Raw genomic sequence first — 20425 nt, 5'->3', positions numbered from 1 at the left:
TTTACATCTGGATTCAACTCAAGCACTAGTGTTTGGGACATCAGAAGCAATTGAAAAATATTTGTGCCCCTGTAATATATTTTATAAATGTGTGCTAAAATAAAGAAATAAAATGTGTGTGTGTAAAGCCAGAGTTGACTACACTTGACACACACATACGCACACAGCGGCCCGTCTCTCCGGGCTATGGGATGCTACAGCTATAACACCGTCTATTCAAACGGAGACATGGGACTACAACAGTCCACACACACAACAGTGAGTCACGGGGGGTTCCAACCTACTACTGAACTACACAGCAGCAGTCACACCACAACAACACGGCGCTCTGTCTGAGTGAGCGAGCGCACTGCTGTCTACAGCAACATGACGGCTGCCTCACCGTTCAGGAGCACCGACTCCTCTTGATAGTTGGTCGTTGAACTTCAAAACGGGACTATTCAATGAACTTTATCTAAATGACAACTGAAGTTATCCGTGAATTTTTGATACCTAGGGCAAAGTGCCACACCTTGGCTTGAGAAGCGCAACAGGTAAGTTGAAACTACAAAACATCACCGTAGTGTTATTATAATAGCCTATAGCTGCGGTGTTTCCTCTCCGCTTTCTCTTGTTAAACGTTTATACGTTTATTTCGGGAGTGTTGTGTGATGATACACCGGTATAAACTGTATAGTTGCTAACTACATTTACTCAGTACTGTACTTGAGTACAAATTTGAGGTAGCCCTACATTTACTTAAAAGTATTTCCAATTTAATTTTCAATATTTCTACTTCTACATCGCTGAGGCAAACATTGTACTTTTACTCCACTATACAAATATGTGTAAACTTAAGTAGTTACTTTGTAGATTTATTGTAGGCTACATAGCCCATTAACCTTATACATTTCGGCTATTTTAAAACAGCAGATCTACAAGCTGTAGATTTACTATTTTCAAAAGGTTTTTAGACATTTTACACATTTGAAAACTTGTGAAACAGGACATTATGCATAATGACTACTTTCTATACTTTTGGTAGCCTACTTTAGTACATTTTGATACCAATACCTTTTTTGTACTTTTACTCAAGTATATTTTGAATTCCACCAGGCTTCTACATTGCAGTATTGACACTTTTAGTTGTGACTGTGAGTACTTTTTCCACCACTGATTATATAGTGTGTTGTTACAGTCGTATTAGCCTGATATTAATGTGATTCACAGCAAACAGAAAGTTTGTGCCACTCTGGTGGTGACACCTGTTCACCATGGAAGAATATTATACAGTTGTATTATGACTCACTGAAGTAGACAGAACAATAATTGTAGGCTATTACCAGTATACTCAAATAAACATGCTAAAAGTCTCTCTCTCTCTCTCTCTCTCTCTCTCTCTCTCTCTCTCTCTCTCTCTCTCTCTCTCTCTCTCTCTCTCTCTCTCTCTCCTGTAAAACTACAGCAAATACTAACAAACAACCTACTAACTAAACAAAGACAAACATACAGGCTAACTTGTTGGACAACAAGTGCAGTAGTCTATGTTCCCCTCATGTGTGACATCTAAGCTAACATCTAGGAAAGAGAGTGAGAGAGGTTACTTCTAGCTGTATGGCATATGGCAGCCATGTCCAGAATGTCTATCACCATATACCTCCAACAGATTGCAAATAGGTAGCTGCGGTTAATGGTTTGGCTTGGCTGGCCAACCAGCCAGTTCATTGCGCTCAGGTGCTTTGTATGTGTGTGTGTGTGTGTGTGTGTGTGTGTGTGTGTGTGTGTGTGTACACATGTAGTCTGTACCTGTGTACATGGCCTTGGGCTGTGTTTGTATTTCCAACCAGTAGACCCGGGTCGATGCTTTTCCTGTTGCTTGTCTGACTGCAGCATACATACAGCAATGCTTCGCAAGCTTCATATTCATGTCAAGGACTCTCATATTGATGCATTTATTTTTTATTTTTTTATTTTTTTATTCAGTACAAACATTCAATCCAACATAGTGATACATAACACTTTCCCAGTGCACTTTTTTTTTCTTCCAAGCTGCCGACAGACAGGCCACAAAACACAGAACAAAGCAAAACAAACAAACTTGACTTACTAAGTAAACAAAAAACAAAGAACAAAACAGAAACTAACAAACCAAGGAAAGAAAAAGAAAAGAACAAGTACTGAGAAAATAATAATAATAATAATATTATAAATAAATAACCACAAAATAGGGGGGGGGGGGGGTGGACTCAGTGCATACCAGCTCAACTATACAGTATTTATGGGTATAGATGCAAAATAATCCATGTGAGGTTGCCAAACCTGCCAAAAGTCCTGCTGTTTGTTTTTGATATTATAATAAATTTTGTCCAGAGGGGTGTAGCTGGATAGTTCATTTAGCCAATGTGAAACTGTGAAAGGGATAGATGACTTCCAGTGTATAGTGATGCATTTCTTTGCTGCTAAAAAAGCTAAGTCCATGTATTGCTTTTGGTGTCTGTTCCCACCGTCCTCTCTGCCAGTGCCGAAAAGGCACAGGCGAGGGGAGTAGGGGACAGAAATCCCCAAGCAGGACGAGACAGCATCCAAAACTGCGTGCCAAAAAGATGACACAACACTGCATGTCCAGAACATATGAAAGAAAGTCCCCCTCTGTTTCTTACACCTCCAGCAGAGGAAAGACATCTCTCACTATTCATCTTATGCAGCTTCTCTGGTGTATAATAAACTCTATGTATAGTTTGGAATTGATAACCTCGCGTGAGGGACAGGTCCATGTCGTGTGCGGCGGTCCACGGTGTGAAGTGTGAAGCGCGAGGGCGCGCTCCAAAGATCAGGGGGGTGATTGTAGCCCCCACAGTTAGTACCAGCCATGAACCAGCGACAACAGCCCTGCTAATCGGGCTCAGCCCTATTAGCACGACTGGTTGTGCGTTGGACTGGCGAGTGGGAGTCCCGGGTTCAATCCCCGCTTCCGCGTCTCACTACAATAGCATCACAATTATCTTAACCACTTCATCCATTTATGTTGGCTATATATGTTAGCTAGTTTTGCACCTCACTTTGAGAACAGCAGTGCACCAATGGAAACTAACTCCAATCAACAGTTAGGGGTTCAACAGCTCAAACTAAATTGATAATCAGTTACGCTATGAAAACAAAACAAAACTTGACAGGCAATCATGTAATAAAAAGAATCATTAATGTCATTATAGGCAAAACACTTTAAGTTGGTACATTTCAAAAATAGTTTCCAATGTACAAGTTCACAAAGCTTGTAGATGAGATATTCTGACTATTTTGCAAGACACTGTTGTGCAATTAAGTATAAAATGACTCTTAAATGCTTTATTGATTCCTTGATATAACAAAGATTCAATGATTCCATTCCATAGTCGCATGCAAACTATCGTAGAGAAAATGATCGATATTTGCAGGCTTGCAGCCCTAATGTACTGTGGTTATCTTAACTTCTAAGTCATATTATATTATTATATTACGGTTCCCACTTAGATTGTATAATTGAAGGTGTTTTAACAATACTATTTGTATATGTCTTAGTAATAGTAGTAGCTAGTAGGCTATCACTCCTCCTTGCATGTACTGTAGCCCTGGCAGTGATTCTCAACCCTTAGTTAAGTAATCAGATGGGTGGGCAGTGAATGGTTTTGAGATTTTCAAGTAGGCCACTGCTATGTTACTTTCCTCTTCTACCCCGGATTTGAACCCCTTTTCATCCGCCAAGTGCTGACATTAATTACCATTGAGCTAATAGAGCCTGCATGCTTTGTAGATTATTATTATAAACCATAGCCTAGATCAGTGGTTCTCAACCTTTTCAGTGATCACGTGGCCATAGTTGGCCTACTGCGTCCGTTAACATTGAGCTAACCATTAGCGTGGGTCCGTGTGCGCCACGCGCGCGCTTGATGGTGTAAATATTATGATGGCCCATCGGCTGGGACATGTATCCACGCCACAGACACTTCAAACCGGGTCAAAATCCGACGTAATGACGCAGCGTTATGTATTGTAGTGTGTATTGAAACCAACGGCTAGCATAGGCGATTTTACACAGAGGAGGCCTGAGCTAGCGGTGACGTCACGAACCAATCCTTACTTTACACGATCACTCAATACCATCGTACAAGGTAGGCAAGACCATTTATTCAGCAAAAAATATCCAATAAATTGCTATAAAATTGCAGAGAGTCTCCTAGTGAGGAAGTCGTTCTGAAAGTCGACCAGCAGGCAATAAGTTAAATTGTCACTTTAGAAATGTGCAGATACCCTCTATACACTTAAACATTATGCTGGTTTTGTTTACTGTTGAGAGAGAAAACAATGTTGAAAGTTAATCATCTGGGGACCCCCTAAAATAACCTGGGGACCCCCCTGGGGGTCACAACCCACAGGTTGAGAACCACTGAGTTAGAGAAACAGATCAAGCCGAGGAGATGCCATACGTATATTGTGTGTATGTGATTTCTCCAGAGACTGTCCCTTGATGAGAATGGATTTTGTGATGCTTTGGTCACGATGACAACCCGCGGTCTCCATGGCTACGGCCACCCGTGCGGGCAGGGCTCCCACCTGGCTGCACCTGTTTTATTCAAATGATTGATCCTGTTAATGTGCTCCAGAGCGCTGGGCAGCTCATGGAGCATGTCGGTCAATTACAGACTCAATACCAAGACACAGACTGAGAGGTCTTAAGCTGTCCACTGTCCACAACATATTTAGGAACCAATTAAGCAGTGGTGTAAAGTAACAAAGTACATTTACTCAAGTACTGTACTGGACGCTCACAGGTGTGTAACTCTTGAGAGTGTACAATTAAATGGACCCATGTGTACACTCAACAATGGAACCAGCTGTACACTCTCAGAGTTATGGGCGTCTGATCTAGGGAAAATATTAAAAAAATATCAGCTAAAAGTTAGTAAATATAATAATGTAAATTATAGTACAGTAAGAGTATAAAAGAGTAGAGCAACAACAACTGAAGCGTTCACAATATTACTGTAAATGTGATAAATGATGTGGTAGTGGAATGGCATAGACTTGCAAGTCTTGCATACTCCGATACCAGCATTTTAAGCAGTATCGTCAGCTTTTTCCATACTGTGGTATCGGAATAATTACTTAACCTGCTAACACCTGAGGCCGATTCCACAAATGCCTTCTAAATCGGTAGCTCTCACACTTTCAAGACTTTTCAAAAATAGCAGATGTACAAGCTCGAAGTGTGGCACGAAGTGACGCGCTGGAAGCTTCTATGTCTGCAAATGCAGTCCTCCAGAGGTCTGTCCTTTCCCCCCCCTCTACACTAAATATCCATGCCGAAAATTGCAGGTCTACAAGCTCACAATACATCGCAACGTAACATTCATTGTGAGCTTGTAGATTGGCTATACCTTCACAGAATGTTCGCCACCCCTAAATAAGGACGCTAGGGGTTCATGTGGGTTCACTTTTAGCCTACTTATACAGCTTTGCATAGCTTGGTAGCTATAGTGTCAAATCTTAGGCTAGCACTGCACGAATGAGGCTTAGCTTTGATACATTTACAGTGTTGGTTTCAATGAATAGTTAGCTGGTCTTAATAGTACAGTAAAGTGTTATCCGGGTTGGTTACATTATCATCTCTATGGAGGTTGTTAAGAGCAGAGCAAGGGAAGGTGTGGGAAAAATATATATTCTTTTGCCACTTGAGTCATATTGTAACAATGCATTGACCTTTCAGATTCATTTATAAAAGCAGTATAAGCTGATAAGGCGCCTAAATTGAACACCTTATCAAGATGTGGCTGTTTCCTTTTGAGCAGGGGAATGCATGTAGTCACACTGCACAGAGCCACCAACTTCCTTGAGTTCCTTGAATAATGGCTTTGTTTCCACTTGCTGTTATTGACCTAAAACCCAAACCTCAATCCCCCAAATAAAGTATGTAAGCAGGGCCGTCACATGGGGGGGAGAAGTGGGACTGAGTTACTAGGGCTCAAGGTGGAGGGGGCTGGAATTATTTTATACTTTAGCTATTGAAAAATAGCAGATATACAAGCTCACAGCGCGGCACCGAGTGCCGCGCTGCGAGCTTGTAGATCTGCTATTTTTTAAAAGTCGTGAAAATGTGTGCGAATCTTTGAATATGTGTATTTTTTAAGCGGACATTTGTAACTCAAATTTTGCTTCTGGGGGGTTCCTGGAACTAAATATTTTGAGATGGGGGTCTGTGGCCAAATACATGTCTTGGGGTCCTTCACATGAAAGAGTTTGAGCACCACAGACATAGAAATATAGGTTTTTCAAAAAACCTCAGACGGATTTGAAATATTCAAAGACTTGCACAAAATAATGATCTACAAGCTCGCAGCGCGGCACTCTGCTATATTTCAATAGTTAAAGCACAAAATAAGGCGTACTAATGCGTTCCCTGCCGTCTAAATGGGTTAAATCCTCTCCCCCTATGAAGAACATTCATGGGGGGCCCGCCGTGAATCCTCGTAACCAGGGCCCAGAATTTGGTGCGACACCCCTGCATGTAAGTAGGGAGTATTTAACATGATGGAATGGGCTGTGCTCATGAGACTTGGCCTGCTCCATTAGTGTGTGGTTTGTACTTATTGTACAGTGTACAATGGGACCCATAAGGGGAAAATTCAATTAACAATCCAAAATGAGTCAATATAAGAAAAAGTATCACGAAACCCCAAACAAATCAATACAAAAATGTTTTTCAAAGGATTCTGGTAGTATTGGGCAAGCGAACAGATATAATAGATTACAGTATTTTCCGGACTATAAGGCGCACCGGACTATAAGGCGCACTGTCAATGAATGGTCTATTTTCGAACTGATTTCATATATAAGGCGCACCGGACTATAAGGCGCACATAATAGACGCTACCGTTGCGTTATGCATCCAACAGATGGAGCTGTGCTAAAGGGAATGTCAATGTCAATGAATGATCCATATATAAGGCGCACTGGACTATAAGGCGCACACAAGTTTTTTGCGAAAATTAAAGGCTTTTAAGTGCGCCTTATAGTCCAGAAAATACGGTATGTGAAACTGTCAGTGGTGGAAAAAGTACCAAGTATGAAATACTGCAATGTAGATATACTGTTACAAGTAAAAGTCTGGAATTCAAAATGCACTTGAGTAAAAGTACAAAAGTATCTGCATCAAAATGTACTTAAAGTACCAAAAGTAAAAGTACAAAATGTTTGAAAATAGCAGAGAATGCGACACGTTGTGAGCTTGTAGATCGGCTATTTTCAAATAGCCATGGTATAAAATAAGGCTAAAGTGGTTTATGTATGTTTTATAATATTATAATTTATATCTGCAAAGTAACTAGTAACTAAAGTTTTTCCACATAATTGTGTTTGAGTAAAAGTGCAATATTTGGATCCGAGATGTAGTGGAGTAGAAGTAAAAGTATTGGAAATTGGAAATACTCAAGTAAAGTACAGATACCTCAAAACTGTATAAGTACAGTACATTACTTAAGTAAATGTACTTAGTTACATTACAGCACTGGAAACTGTTCTGTATGTGATATAAATATGTAATGGATTATGTGTACAGTGAGCAGCTCATTATTGGAAAAATAAAACCCTGACAGAGGGGTTCTGCTTAGTGAAGGGGATTCATTTTCCAATAATGACCGTCTCACTGTACTGTAGTGTACATTATCCTGCTCGCTACTGTATGTAACAGAATCAATGAGTTGGCAGGAAATACTGATTTAAAACAGCTTTTATTAGCACGCAGGCTTCCGCCTCCGTAGCAAAAATAAAGCTTGTTATGCTATCGGTAAACAACAGAATGATTGTAGTGACCAATCAGAATTCAATATAACATACTGTACTGTAAAGCAGTCATGGTTCTAGTCCAAGGGTACTGCTATGAAGGTTCACCTTAACTCCTCATGAAAGACAGTACAAATAAATGTCAACTAATAGGCCTAACTACAGTATTATTTTCATAGTTAAGAAATAAAATATTAACAATGAGGTGAATAATTGCCAGTTCACATACAGTACCACTGTCTTGGCCATACATGGATTCTGTTAGTGTGGTTCTCCTAACAGGGAATCATCTGGGATAGAATCCCTTTTATGCCCATATATGGAGATCCCTAACAGAATCCCTTTTATGCCCATATATGGAGATCCATTAGCCTTGTAAACCAGTAGATGGGAGGAGTCAGTTTACTTGGCTAGAGATCCCTACTCTGAGCTGGTGGCATTCAATAAAATGAATGTTGTATAGAGTCTGGAACCACACATCCTGAAAACCGAGAAAGGAAGCTGTCATAATTCCGGCATTTCCGCTCAATAAAATATGTTTTAAAATGTAAGGATTTAAAATGTCCATTTCTGATAAGCATCCGGCTATATATACAGTAGGCTTTGATTTATAAATTTGGACAAATTTGCGAGTCTGTAGAGATAAAATGGAAGCGGGAGGAGGCATCACATCCGCTTTATGCCTGCATCATTTTCAGAGCTTCCGTGCTCCTGAGCAGCCCTTTTATTCGTCTGTAAAAACTGCCCTTTCCAAACCAAAAATGCAGTTTTCACTATGGTGAAAGAAATGCAAATGCCCTCTTTCCATGCCATACCTGAAGGCAGCATTCAATAGAATTGCCTTGTCCAAACTCTCCTGAAAATGCTGCATCTTATGTTCCATGCCGTTATCCATGTCGTTACACCTCATCTCCAGTATTGACCTGATTATGCTTAGTTCAGTGTGGTTTCACACTGAACGATGCGACGCGTTATGAGCTTGGAGGTCTGCTTTTAGGTGCTTCCACCAAAAGGCCCTTTTGGAAATGTCAGCCCCTGCCTCGCTAACATTCTCTGCACGTCGCTGCTCCTGAGTGAATGACGGAAGCATTCCTGAATTGTGTGAGGCAACAGTCTGGCACACGAGACTAGTGCGTGGCTAGTAGTGGTTATAATATAGATGTATTAAGGGATAGAACGGTGAAGGTCTCGCACATGTGTGACCCACAAGTGTGCGACGTCTGGTGGAAATGTTTCATTCATGTTCACTTTTCAGTAGAAAAGAGGGTGAAGTCTTCACTTACAAAAGTTGTTTTATTGAACACAGAACAACGTGTCGGTCCAAATGACCTTCATCGGGTATCTCTTTTCGGCAGAAGGGTGAGCAGACTGAGGGCAGGTTTGAATGACACATCAGGCAGGGCTGTCTGCACATGCATTGCTCATGAACTCAGGACGTGAACGCGGATAAAATCAGGAGCACAGCAAGAGAAAGGGTTAAAAAGTATATATATATATTTTTTTCATTTCAGATGTTCTTAAAATAACATAGTTATGGATGATGGATTGGAAAAATATTCTGGGAATGTCTTCCCTGGCCTAGTGCGCGCGCGCACATGCACGCACACACACGCACACACACGCACACACACACACACACGCACACGCACACACGCACACACACACGCACACGCACACACGCGCACACACACACACACACACACACACACACACACACACACACACACACACACACACACACACACACACACACACACACACACACACACACACACACACACACACACACGCAGGTTTGCAATTGCTACTTTGTGGGGACATTACACATAGTCTACTATCTTTGTGGGGACATTCCATTCATTTTGAACCCTAACCCTAACCCTTAACCTAACCCCTAAACACCTTGTGGGGACCTATTAATAAGCCCCCACAAGGTTTTTTCCTCTGATTGTACTATCTTTGTGGGGACATGAGGTCCCCACAAAGTAGTAATTCCCTGTCCACACACACACACACACACACACACACACACACACACACACACACACACACACACACACACACACACACAGGTACACACACACACATACCGGTACACACACAGACCGACGGTGTGTGTTCAACCAACCAATTTCAACCAATGCTATCACAATGTCATCCACCCTTTAATCAACCTTCAACTTTTAAGTGTAGGCTAATTCTACGCGTTTATTATGGTATCCCGTTTCATTTCATCTGGACTTTTAAAAGCCAGAAGACACACGGGGGGGAAACAAACACATGCCCATGATTAATACCCCAGGGAATTCCCACCCAACATTGGCACCATTGTTCTCAGCCAGGACATCTCAAAGGTCGGCATGCGCACAGGAGTAGAGGTAACGGATGAGGCACGCTGCAGACAGATTGAGGTGAAGAACCAGAGAGATAGAGAAGAGCATGAGAGGGATGTCAGACCAGTTAGCCCACTTTATCATCACCACACCCTCACAAGTCACCCACATGAATATGATCTCCCTTCTCACTGTCCCTATACACAGTTACACAGTGACACACACGCACTCACACTCACACTCACACTCACACACACACACACACACACACACACACACACACACACACACACACACACACACAGCGAGAAATCAGACCAGCCATCATGGCATGTGTCAGAAAAACAAACGACTGCATAACGTAATAATGCCTTGCGTAAGCTGGCCTCTCTGAAAAACCTGTGACAAAGCAACAGTAGAAGTGTTCTTGTCCGTTATGGCTCGGTGTCTTTGTTCCACAGTCGACCAGAGGCCTGCCACATAAAGCAAGAGAACTCATACCTACGCCTCGAGCATCATCACTCTCCGACAACGCCAGCCTGTCTCTTGTGTTCAATTACCGTGGACAGAAAGGACAGGGAGAGGGGAGATTCAGTGATTTATTAGAGAAAGCCCCAGTTTCTCTTTGCAATTATCCCAAGCTGACGTTCCATTCTCTTGTGCGGTACATCGCATGCCTCTATTTGGTATTACTCCGTCGGTATGTGCAATGTTTAGACCAGCAACTCAAACCACCAGTTGCACAGATATGGTGGACGAAAACCGTCCACCAACAATACAACAATACAACAGTTACCCACATATGGGATATGATAGATGTTGCTCGTAATGAGCTGAGACAGAGAGCGTGTTGATCAGGCAAGACAACATACATTTATACGACAACATACGTTATCCTGAAAGAAAGGTGAGCTATTGTGCAACATACAACCCAAGCCAAGCCAAATAACTTCCAAAGGAATACATATTATCCACACAATGGAAAATAAGCTTCCAATATTGAATTGGGGGCAGCAGTGGCTCAGGAGATGGAGCAGCCGTCTTGGAATCAGCAGGTTCCCAGCTCCACCTGGCTGCGTGTCAAAGCGTCCTTGAGCAAGACACTGAGCTGCTGAGCAGGCTGGTGCCTAGCATGGTTTCCTCTGCCATCAGTGTGTGAATGAGAATGAGTGAATGTGAAACACATTGTAAAGCGCTTTGCAGAAATGAGCTATGCTATAATGCTATTACCAACTCTCTATTTAGAAAACTGTGAACTTAATATTGAGAGCTTATTTTTCAGTGTGCAGATAGTTCTTCCTTTTTAATCATCAATATAATAATAACTAGAACTGCACTCTGTCGAGGTGCCAACTTGCGCATTGTGCACAAGTAGGCGCAAGGAGGCCATGTATGGCCAACTTGTGCGCCAGCAGAGTGCGCCATGAGGTGCGCTCACCACTTGCATCACCACTGGCGATGCCAGTGACATCACCACTGGCATCACCAGGAATGCTGGTGCCTCATTGGCTGTTAATGATGATGTTGCCAGAAATGCTGGTCCCTGATTGGGCTACGGGCTTAAACAAAGAAGGACACCGACATACATACCCAGCCGATCGCAGTACTTGCGTGCTCTGCTGGCTCAAGTAATAACTAGACTGCACTACTCTGTCGAGATGCCAACTTCAACCTTATGCACTTGTGGCCAAAAATGGCCTACTTGTGTGCCAGCAGAGCGTGCAAGTACTATTTTCGGTGCTGTTCGGTGCTGTGTGTATGTATGTGGGCAAGTTGGCAATCTGTCGAGGTGCCAACTTGCGCCTTGTTATTTATAGCAGGTCGCACTTGTTAGTGGTGACGTCAACAAGAAAGGTGCTCCCTCAGTGGCTAATGGCCCTGCCTTTGTACTGTCGACCAGAAACAGACGGCACCGAAGTAGTACTTGCCCGCTAAGTAATAATAATATCTCAAATTTATATAGAGCTTTTCTAAGTACCCAAATACGCTTTACATGGGGGCATAAAGAAACCAAAAAGAAAATCAAAGTTTTTAGGGAAAACACTAAGGAAGGGCTAAAGCTAAGTAATGAAATCAATAAAAACAGTGGAATGATACGGAGGAGGGGGGAGAGGCCAGAGTTAGCTTGGGAAAGCCATGTTGAAGATGTGGGTTTTGATGGTGGTTTTGAAGGTTTGTAGGCTGTGGGGGCTTCTCTGAGAGTATTGGGGAGTGTGGTGCATTCCACAGGGTTGGGGCAGCAAAAGCTCTATTTCCCCACGTACGGTACTTGGTCCTGGCCCGGGGACCTCTAGGAGATTTGCGTCACCAGCCCTGAGGGAGCAGAAGTGTACCTGACGTTTGAAGAGGTCGAAGAAGTCGGGGGAGACAGATTTTTCAGTGCCTTGTAGGTGTTGAGTATTTTGAAGTGGATTCTTAGTTTGATAGGGAGCTAGTGGCGGTTGTGGAGGACATGTAAAATGGTCTCTGGAACGGGTGCTGATTAGCAGGCTGAGTACTGGACATAATGATGTTTATTGATGACTTTGGAGGTGGTGCCCTGGAAAATACAGGAACAGGAACAGGAATTTCGTCATTTTAGGGGCAAGGCCACTTGGCTTTTGGTGTTGTCCATTTTTTGAGGGCACATAGGCCAAATGCCAGGGCAGGAAGGCCATCAAATAAAGTTGATGATTGTAATACTGTATGTAGACTATGCCGTGAAATAAATGCATTCTAGAATTTACAATCCGATCCATGCTCAGTTCTGCACCAATCAAAGTCACTGGATTGGTTTAAAGATGGGGACTCGGGGGAGTCAAGAATTCTCAACAAAAAAAATAAACACTGGTGTCTACACAAGAAAGAGACAATGATGTCACTGGTGTCTACATGGCAAGAAAGATAAAGAGAAAGTGGTACAGTCAGTTGGGGCATTAAGGCCACGGTGGCATCAGGTCATGCCATTTTTTGGAGGGGCACAAGGCCAAATTCAGCGGCAACGACGGCCATGGCCTTGATGGCCTCCCTGAAATTCCTGCCCTGGATGTGATGAAAGCATGTATGAGTGTTTCAGCTGCAGAGAATGACAGAGAGAGGTAATGTACTTGAGGTGGAAGAAGGCGGTTTTGGTGACCTACAGTATTTACATGATGCCCATTTCCCAAGTTGCAGACATGAGTTGAGGGTGTGACATCGGAGCCATCAATATTGAGTGAAAAGTCTTCGGTAGTGTAGTTGAGGGAGTTGGGGCACATTATGATGATTTCTGATTTATTGCAGTTGAGTTTGAGAATTTTACTTCTGTGAGGCAAGCAGTGAGGGTGGAGTTGGGTGGATGGCTGCTATGAGAGGTTAAGCTGTGTCTTATCTGTGTAGCAGTGGAACTTGAGTCCATCGTGTAAGATATATCCAAATTCATGGACTTTAGTAGCTAGATATCCATGAACATCTACTGTACTAAGCCTACAATGTTAAGGCTGTTGCCTTAAAATATTCTGTTGCAACCAGACTATTGTCGCTTTCGGGTAGAAACCGGGCAGAAAAACAATCTCCATTTTTCAACTTGTTTCCTGAAAAGTATATATTTTGGACAGCTGGTTTCTGCCCGACTGCATGCAGAGATATGGTGGAATGGTTGGATGTTAATGTGAAAATGACCCCCCTATTTATTTAAAATTATGTTGTAATTATTCTAAAAGAAACTAAGAAACTCACATCAAATATTTTGTGTAAGGTATAGCCGCAAAGAAGAATTTTCCCACCTACAGCAATTGTTCAAAATGGCCTCGACTGCCATGCGGCTGCAGGCTTTCCCCAGACTTCAATCGAATTCACATTCAGGGAACAATCTACAGCAATCTCGCTTTTATTGCACCTCTTTTTCCAAGATGAAACGTTTCAATTTCCTCTGAAGAAACCTGTGTGTGAGAGAGAGTGAGGGAGCACAATACAGAGAGCCTGGCCAAGCTGCTACCGCTGAAATTCCTCTCTGTCGGTAATCCGCCACCTCTCTTCCCTGCCATAAATACAGCGGCAATATAATCGTCTGGCATAAGGGGCAGAGAAAGTGATAGTATTACCTATGAACAATGGCCAATATCTGAATGAATGATCGTCATTTGACACACAGATTGAATTCTCAACCTCATTATGACGTTGGAAAACCTCCAAGGCCACTGCATGATTTGGTCATTTGGATGTTCCCGATCCGATGCAAATCTGAGTCAGCTATTATTGGTTACAGTACGGGCTGGTCTTTTATTGACAGATTTGTTTTTTGAATCTCTGACTAATCCTGCAGGTCTTTTATTCTCCTCTTATCTAGTTTAATGCATTACGTTACACCATGACTGTATTAGGTTGCGCCATAGCACTCAGTCAAGTGTTTAATCATCAGAGCACTTACTGTAACTGTATGGTCACAAAGTAGCGGTCAAAGTGCATCCAGGTAAAAAAAAAAAAAAAAAAAAAAACGATAAAGCCTGTGCTCGGTTTCTGTCTAAATAAATCCAGTCTAAATACATCCACAACTGCAGTTCCGCACAGTGCAATACTTCAGCTAACTGTACAGCTTGCGTACATCAAAAACTGAACACAGAAACACTACTTGGGGAGGAGGAAATCTATTGGTTATAGTTTGTTTCAAAGTGAAGGGTGTTGTCATGGTACAGTACTGTTGTACTTGTGCCGGCGGATATAAAACTAATAATATAGAAGTTGCTGGTGGTGACTTCCCTGCTGTCATGCGGTATAATTCACTGTTGTAGCCTACAGGCCAAGAAGACTGTATAACATCGTCAACACAAGGGCAGACAGTGTCTCATTCACAGGCCCAATATTATTGTGTGAAATGACTCTTGCTTGTTCTGTGGCTGTACTGTAATTTAATTGCTAGTTGATTTAGAGTAACCACCTGAATACACTGTTGTATCCGCAGGGCGCTTTAACTCAGTGGTTCTCAAACCTTTTCATGTGAAGGACCCCCAAATTGATATGTATTTGGCCAAATCTAAATGATTTTTCTTTTTTAACAAAAAAAAGTGTGATCGTAATTGGTGTTTCAAGGTGTGCATGTAGATCTTCTGTTTTTGAATAGTCAACATATAAATGGATAAATGGTTTAAGTGATTGTGATGCTGGAGATTCCCGGACCCCACTTTGAGAACCACTGATTAAAATTGAGTGAAGTTTTATTAGTCCAGCTTTGACCAGATTACTGGTCAATTTGAAACAACAAGAGATCTCCTGCTCACGCAGTGCCTACATTTACCAGGATGCATTAATTTGCGTCACAAAGGTCTCATTGGCCGAAATGTGCATTACAGTGGCTGCTGATCGCAGAATGAATGGGGGAAGTTGAAGATGAAAATTATGGTTTTGGGAGCTGGTTGGGATACTTCCTTCATGTTCCATCTACAGCCACATGTAGGTGAAACACCAGTAGTCAGAGATGGGCGTAAATACATAAAATGGTATTGTACTAATATAGTGTGTGTGTGTGTGTGTGTGTGTACAGAGAGAGAGAGGGGTTGGTTGCCACATAATCTATATTCATATTAGCACAGCATGTCCTGGTCACTTTCCTGTTTCTCACTGCGTAACTAATAAGTATTTGCCCTTTAAACACACAATGTGACAATGATGTCACGGTGTCACCTGCACGTAGACGCACTGGAGCCAAACTAACGACATTAACTCAGCTTAAACAGGGAACATTTGTCTTGTTCCGTCCCCGTGTGGAGTTCTTGGGAGCGGTCCTTGACTTTTAGAGCCAACACTGTTTGGTTATCAGGGCTGTCCTAGGGAGTTTCTTTAGCTCCAGGCCTATAGCCTGGCTAAGATTAGTGTGTTGTGTCGTGTATGTGTAGGGCTGTCACAATTATTACAAAATTGTGTAATCGCAATTATTTGACATAATCGCAATTATTTGACATAATCGCAATTATTTTGTCATAATCGTCATAATCGTTTACATGTTGAAAAATTTTAATATATTTTCTGATTTATTAAAAAAATAGTGGAAATGGCAGATCTACGCGTTGTGAGATTGTAGATCGGCTATTTCCACTATCAATGTTCTTTGTTTAAGTATAAAATTGTCTAATATGTCAGTAATTTCTTTGTATATTTAGGTTATAGTATGTGTCATATATCTGCCATGTGCAACATCAAAGCCTACAAGCCAAACAGAAATGTAATTGTCAACGACAAAAACGCAACGTTAAGTAAGGGATAATGAATGGCTCCGCGGTGAATGACGATATATAACAGACTGACGGCCTGATAACTCCCCAAGGTGCTAGCCGAGGGGAGTTATCAGGCCGAAGGGATGTTATATATCGTCATTCACCAAGGAGCCATTCATTATCCCGCTTATTACCCGGCTACTAAATAAAATTTATAATTTGACTCAAAACTAAAAACAAAACCAAGTATTTCCTTGTTTACAGATGGCTGGAAGTGTTCCACAAGTGTTGCGCTGGGCGTCCCCCTAGCGCGACATGATCGCCTTGGAAAACAAGGAAGTGCTGATTAGATAGAATTCATTTTCTGACACGTCTTCTATTTCTCGCTTAAAATATTTTTTAAATCATTCTTGAGAGCAACGTTTAGTTCTAAATGTCGCTGTGTGTTTATTTACATGGCTGACATACTGGATACAGCACAAGATTCATGCAGTGCAGCTTGACTGCAGCAGGTGCTCTGAGTCTTTGATTAGGCAGCGGTCTGTTATAGAGCGGAGCGGTCTGTTATCCAGAAATAACAGACCGCTGATTTCAGCAACTGACCAATCAGAATCAAGCATTCAAACAAGCCGGGTAATAATCGCAATTATTTGAGTGACAATTAATCGCCATGTAAAATGTCATAATAGTGACAGCCCTGGCTAAGATAGTGTGTTGTGTCGTGTGTGCGTAGGTGCGTGCGTGTACGTGCCTGCATGCGTGTGTGTATGTGTGTGTGCGTGCGTGTGCATATGCGTGTGCATGTTGTCATCCTGTGGCCCTTATGACTTTGTGACTTTCAGCTGACCAGCAGCAGAATGGCCTCCCCGAGGCAGGTAACACTCTGCAATCACATTGTCAGCACCCAGCCAACCAAAGGAAAACTTTTGCCTTGCAAATTTGCAACCCAACACTTTTTTTCCGACCTGACTGTACACACAGACAGCCAGCTATTAGCAGACCCGTCTGCTGGCGTACTAGTGCAGTGGTTCTCAACCTGTGGGTCCGGACCCCCAGGGGGGTCCCCAAATTATTTTGAGGGGTCTCCAGATGATTAACTCATCATTGTTTTCTCACTAAACATTAAACAAACCAACATAAAGTATACGTGTATAGAGGGTATCTGCACATTTCTAAAGTGACAATTTCTAAAATGACAAATTAAACATTGGCCAAATTGTCAAATATTAGAGGCAGAAATTGTGAAAATAGCCGATCTACGTGCTCACAACGCCTCGCGTTGCGAGGCATTGTGAGCATGTAGATCTGCTATTTTCACAATAGGACCGTGTTATACAAAGTGTAATTCCTCAACTCTTAGTGCTCGTCAGGGTGGGGGGTCCCCAGTTAAAATATGATTAATTTGGGGGTCGCGGCCTGAAAAGGTTGAGAACCACAGACTGTACTAGTGTAAATAAATAAGCATTGTGTCTTCAACCAACAAAGTGTTGTACATACAGTCATAGGGCTGTCACAATAATGTATTTGCTTGACGATTAACTGTCAAATAATTGCGATTTAATTGTGTGGCTTTTAGACCAAAGTAAACAAAGTTGTACAGGGCAGACATGACAACAACAACAATAACAACAACAACAAAAAACGTTAATACACAGAAATTACTGACAATGGCCGATACCAACAATAATCAAAATCAATAATGTACGAAAAATCTATAATGTCTCGATAATGGCCAAAATACGCCATTATTTAATATTTTATACTCAAAATCTGTTACAAAGTAGTCGAAAAAGACTATCTGCTACTTGCAAAGGATTTGTATTTACATTTATTTTTGTTAATTTCTCAATAGGGGCGGCAATGTCTCATATCCATACATACTACACAGTGTATGTGTCTGATTATAACTTAACACCAGACACAAACCTCTAAGGTAAACAGCCATTAATATAAGAAAAAACGTTTAATTAATAACATTATATTATGTTATTGAATATAATATAATAATATAATTGATTGATTGATTGATTGATTGAGTATTGTATTAGACAAAAGTGGAGAACATAACAAGTATAGTCAACATTAAAGAATGTAGTACAGTACAAGTACAGTTAAACACCCTGCCTAAAAGGAGCACCCCAAATAAGTCTTTTTACTGTCTTTTTTGTGTCAGAAGTCCTAGGTATTCAACTCGTGGAAATAACAAATAGCAAAAAAACAAAAACAAAAAAACATTCATATATCATCACAGTTATAAAAACAGTATATGTACAGGGTAGGGGAGACAAGGGGGGTGGGGCTAAGGTAAAGGGGGGCTCACTTCTCACCTGTCTATGGGAGAAGTGATAACTACCTCCGCCTCTGGCCTCCTGAAAGATGAGTTTTCAGGGCTGTCTTGAAGGAAGCCAGCGAGCTACATGTTTTAAGGGAAGTAGTCAAGGAATTCCTCCACACTTGTGTGGCAGTGTTGTAGAAGGAGAATTTACCCATATTTGTCTTATAGGTATGTGTTACCAGATCGTTGTGTGCGCTACCTCTGGTGTGGGTGTCGCTAACTTGAATAATAGGCCTTGTAGGCTTTTCTGATTTCATACTAGAATGGATATTGTGAAGTGATGTGGTGAATAATATTAAGTTAAGTAGATTGATTGATTGATTGAAGACTTTATTAGAAGTTTGCATAGAAAAAAGTACAGTTTCATGACGGTACAGTTCTCTGGTACAAGGTCAACTAAAAGGAGATCCTAGGAAAGCACTTGGCTTATTTAAACAGGAAACCAATGAAGTATCTCATATAACATTGAATGACAGACGGATAGAACACAGTACTATGCAGTAGATATGGAGACTTTACTTGAAAGCAACTTTGGTTTTATCTGTTGTGTGAAAGAGTAAGCAGGGTAAAAACGACTTAAGCGGATTTGCCTTCCAATATAAAAGTGCTGAGTCTGCTGACATGCAGAGATTCTTCTTTTCCACATCCAGTTTCAAGACACTACAATCTTTAGTTCCAGGCCCTTCCGAGGTCTGACTGCACCCCTATCATTTTGTCACTGTTAGGCAGAAAACCTTTATCTCCATTTTCATCTTTGGATGTTTTTTATTTTTTTTGTAATAAATGAAAGCCCTATATTTTATACTTTGTCTTGTCATATGACAGAAAATAGCCAATCTACAGGCTCACATTGCATCACATCTTCCTTTTTTCCTATTTTTGAAGGTTTTCTAAACATTTTGCCTATAATGACATGCCAACATGTGGATGTAAGGTTGAGAGTGGTTATGCCTTTTTGTGTTTTTTACACATAATTTATTAAGTCAATGAAAAGTATTGACAAGAGCTAGTTGTGACTGAATAATAACTAAATTGAATTCATATGTACAAGCTCGCAGCGTGGCACAAAGTGACCCGTTGTGAACTTGTATATCTGCTATTTTGAAATAGCCAACTTATAAAATATGGATAAAGGGTTTAAATGTATTAACAGATTTTGCTGGGACTCCTGGCGATCCCCGAAACTCACTTTGGGAGCCACTTAGGCAACCATGTGACTTTTGAGAGAACGATTCAGGCCCCCATTTGGGGCCTGAATCAATGAGACGTATAGTATGTGGGGGAATAAGGTTTCCTATATGATTGATGTTTCCCTTTAAAAGGAATAGAGCCAAATTACCTTCAATGTTTATGGCATTGGAGAGATTCAAAAAGCTCAGACAAATAGTGAAAATAGCCGATCTACTTTGCAACACGTGTGTGGGCTTGTAGCTATCGTTGCTATTTTTGAAGATCTCTTTTTACAATTCTTGATAACAGGGCTTAAAACTGACACAGCTTTTGGCAGCACACCGCACGCTATTTTTGCCAAAGAGATTTGAAGTTGTATTGCCATTCATCCTACGTATAACCTGGTGAAATGTCAGGAATGTATGAACAAAATCCATACTGGCTAATCCTCTCCATAGCATGTATTGTAGCCCATAGGGCAGGAGCCTATCTCCTGTTTGAGCTTGTACTGTAGATTGGCTCTTTTCAAATGCCCAATTATATTAATCTGTTTTGTAATAATAATCGAAATCTACAAAGTAACTAGTAACTGAAGTTGTAGTGGAGTAAAAGCACAATATTTTCCT

At 41.4% G+C, this 20425-nt stretch overlaps 1 protein-coding gene across 1 annotated transcript in view; it reads left to right on the top strand.

Annotated features, from left to right (window-relative positions):
- The first annotated feature begins 327 nt into the window (after window positions 1-327).
- Window positions 328-20425, top strand: part of LOC308298292 (uncharacterized protein) — a 40379-nt gene continuing 20281 nt past the window's right edge. Inside the window, exon 1 of the mRNA XM_080741860.1 lies at window positions 328-533. The gene's annotated coding sequence lies outside the window, so the exon portion shown is untranslated. The remainder of the gene's footprint in view (window positions 534-20425) is intronic.

The sequence above is a fragment of the Nannobrachium achirus genome (assembly GCF_963921795.1).
Source record: "Nannobrachium achirus genome assembly, chromosome: 14".
In the NCBI taxonomy this organism is placed as follows: Eukaryota; Metazoa; Chordata; class Actinopteri; order Myctophiformes; family Myctophidae; genus Nannobrachium; species Nannobrachium achirus.
This window is presented reverse-complemented; position numbering and strand designations above follow the sequence as displayed.